Source organism: Triticum dicoccoides, chromosome 7B (assembly GCF_002162155.2).
Source record: "Triticum dicoccoides isolate Atlit2015 ecotype Zavitan chromosome 7B, WEW_v2.0, whole genome shotgun sequence".
Taxonomy (NCBI): domain Eukaryota; kingdom Viridiplantae; phylum Streptophyta; class Magnoliopsida; order Poales; family Poaceae; genus Triticum; species Triticum dicoccoides.
In genome coordinates, this window is record NC_041393.1 from 211,403,175 (window position 1) to 211,407,226 (window position 4,052).

Below are 4,052 nucleotides of genomic sequence, written 5' to 3' on the forward strand. Positions count from 1 at the left end.
CAATTTCTGTCATCGTTTCTTCTTTTTTTTTTTTTTTGCGAGGGCTGTCATCGTTTCTTCTCACTGGGTCAATGCTCGCTACGGAGTAACAAAAACACTAGTCAAATAATTAAACAAAAATGCAAAAAATTGATGTTAAGCATACCTAAATGATAACGTCCACACCCGTGACACTTATCCACATGGGTCAAACGGCAGTCGATATCGTTCGATTCATCTGCACGGATATTGCAGTTAGTTGACATCTGGGTTGAGAGTCACATAAGCACCCAGCGTCGTATGGGCGTTATCATTTAGTGTCACATGTATGGACGCTCTTCGCCCGAACGGACACACAACGCTCATCTGAGACATTTGGGTGAAACTGCTCTTCGCCCACACCACGCTTGCACGGTGATAGATGTCAACTACAGTTGTGCATATGTGGCAACTAGTTAATCACACAGTAACTATTGTTGACCATACATGGCAACTACGATTTGACCGCTCGTGGCAACTCCAATTTAGTTACACATTGTGCACATGTGGCAACTAGTTAATCCCACACGGCAACTATGGTCACGAACTTGCTACGGCGACAACTACGGTGAGAACCGCGTTGACAGCGACGGAGACCAGCGGCAGGAGGCACTGGCGACGATGATGACGATCCGGAGACCAAGGGGGCGGCAGAGCTGGGAGGCACGATCGAGTCTTTTGGAGGAATTTCCAAATTTTCAACTTGCGGTATATATACCCAGTCACTGTTGGTGTGACCGAGTGGAACGACTCGGTGGCATCGAGATGCAAAATTGCTAGCAGTTGCTGTAAGTCGGTGTGACCGAATTGTTCAAATCGGTTGCACCGAGGTGAAAAACCTAGATCAACTTAATTGATTTGGTGAGACGGAGAAAAATGGGTTGGTCTGACTGAGATGCATTAAGAGGTTTTGGAAGTTAAGCCCTTGACGGATCGGTGGCTCCGAGCGCTCCTCATCCGGAGGGTCCGAATTCGACTTGTTCAAACTTTGTGATGTTGCATGGATATAGTTTGAGACGAGAAAACATAGATAGCTAGAGGGAGTACTTAGGCATTATTGTCCATCCATTTGGCCAAAGAAGGACCAAACAAGCAAAACAACAAATGAATGTCCTCAAATGGATAAAATTATGCAACCAACATGCTCACACAATAAGATAGCAAATAAAACATGTGGCAAAGCATGCACAAACATTCTAGCATCTAGCAAGCAATTAGCGGTGACTAGGTCATCTATATATGAGTATATTGACTTAGGAGTCAAATGAGAACATTTGATCATATGTCATACTCCCCGTTTAAGCATAAGTGGGGTTACCACTTTTACATAAAGCATTGTTGTGTTCACATCATTAGAGTTGCTTTTGCTCAATTTTTAGAGCAAAGCTCCCCTAGATGTGATATCTCCCCTTAGAGGGATGAACTAACCTTGGGTTTGTCGATGATGACTTCATGTAGGTGTTAAAGATGTGGATGCTCAATGCTGATGTAGATCATTTTGGAGCAATTCATTGGAGTGAGTTGCACTTTCAATACCTACATGGTTAGTCCCACAAGGAACACACAAGGATATCCATAGACACAAAGTGAAACACATATATGATGATGTCCATGAAAGCATTAGGTTACCCTGTCCCTTGACTTACCAACAAGAGGGTTTGTGAATCCTTGAACTAGTGCAAGATATGGAAGTTGATTGCACTTGTTCTTGCCAAAATGAATGTGAGTGAAGTATGTTAGTGGAGTCACCCTCAAGAACTCTCTGGTTCTTCTTCTTTGGGATCCACATCAACTTGATGGGAATCCTTGGAGTTTTAGTCGTACTTGATGAAGTAGAACTTGATGTAGTCTTGGGAACCCACTTGACCAAGGCCTTGGGGAGATTCTTCAAATGAATCAAACTCTTCTTGAAGCTTGTCCTTGACTTTTAGCTTGTGGTCTTGTGCTGGAAGATCATCTTAAGCTTGTGTTCCCTTGAAAGAAGTGGGGTCATACTTCTCTTGTTGAGGAACAAACTTCGTCTTGGGGTATTGATCTTCTTCCCACTCAACTCCATTGGCATTGAACTTGCGTTTAAAACCAACACCTTGATTCTTCTGGTACCTTCCTTGCTTGCGTACAATTTCCTAAAATTGCTTACTTCCGGCAGGGCTCTTGTAGACACCTTTCTCTATAATTCCCTTCAATAAGCTATTTTCTTGCTCAAGTGTAACTTGGCTAAGAGAATCATTAGTGGAATCAAGAGAGCTACTAGAAGCAACAATATTAGATTTAGCATTGTTATTGTTACTACTAGAAGAAGAAGAATCTTTCTTGCTCTTATTGCTAGATTTTACTTGTGGCATATAAGTAGACAAGAGTAAACGCTTGGCAATGTAAGAAGAACTTTTCTTTCGAAGATCATCATTGATTGCCTTTAAGAACCCGTGCTCTTGCTCTAAATTGAGATTCTCATGAGTATTTAAAAGTTCTCGATGATCCTCTAGAGTAGTTTCATGAGCTAACTTAAGAGTGTTTAGTTCTTTAGTTAGATGCTCAATCTGCTTCTTATCATTGTCATTCGTTTCATCTTGATTAGCATGATTAATAGCAATTTCATCATAGTTTTCATCACTAGTGTTGTCAACAAGTAAATCATCATCACCTAGCAAATCATCTTCATCACTCTTGAAATCAACATACTCGGGGTGTGATGCCTTAGGGCCTTTAGCCATGAAGCATCTCCAATTCCTTCATTTGATGAATCAAATATGTCGTAGGAGTTGGTTGACACAAGTGCAAGACCGGAAATACCTTCATCTTGAGTATATTCGGAGTCGGAGTGATAACTTCTCTCAGAGTGGTTGTTGGAGTCGGAACCGGAAACCCATTCACCAACGTGAGCTTGATGTCTTCGTCTTGTGTAGCTCTTTGATGACTTGTCCTTCCTTTCTGAATCCTTGCTTCTCCATGAGCATCTTCGTTCATAACGATCATCTCTACTCTTTCTCTTGTAGGGAGTCGTACACTCATTGGAGTAGTGTCCGGGTCTTCCACAATTGTAGCAATTACGATCACGACTAGAAGATCTTTTGTCATTGTAGGACCTTGACCTGGAACTTCTCTCTTTGCTTATACTCTTGTCGAATTTGTTGAACTTCTTCACAATTAAGCTCAATTCTTCATTTAAGACTTGTTTCTCACTTGATGTTGTGGAGCATCACATGAAGCTTTGTAAGCACCACTAGACTTGTTGTGGAGCTCTTCCTTATCCTTAAGTGACATCTCATGAGCAACAATTCTACCAATGACTTCTGTTGGCTTGAGATCTTTGTAATTGGGCATCATTTGGATCAAAGTGCACACGGTGTCATATTCTCCATTAAAGGCTCTTAGGATCTTCTTGATGATGAATTTGTCGGTCATCTCTTTGCTTCCTAAGCCGACAATATCATTTGTGATGAGAGCAAGCCTAGAGTACATTTCAGCGACTCCTTCACCATCCTTCATTTTGAACTTGTCAAGTTGACTTTGGAGAACATCCAACTTGGATTCCTTGATGGACTCGGTACCTTCGTGCATATCAACCAAAGTATCCCAAATTTCGTTTGCATTCTTAGGTGGCTGATTTTGTTGAATTCTTCAAGGCACAATCCGTTGAAGAGGATATCGCAAGCTTGAGCATTGTATTGCAACATCTTCGATTCTTTTGTTGTTGCTTCATGATTCGGTTCTATTCCATCCTCGAAGTACTCACCTTGCAAGCCAATACGCACAATAGCCCAAACGACGGGGTTATGAACAAGAATATGCATTTTTCATCTTATGTTTCCAACTAGCAAAATTAGTACCATCAACGTAAGGACCTCTACGGTGGTAATTTCCCTCGCTAGACGCCATACTCTCCTAGGTTGTGAAACCAAGGCTATGATCACCAATGTTATGGAAATCAAGGAAACTGGAGAAGAAAGGTCTAATACCACTTGTAGGATCGAAAGTAGGTCTAGATGTGGGGGGGTGATTAGACTACTTGACCAAATAAAAATCTAACATTT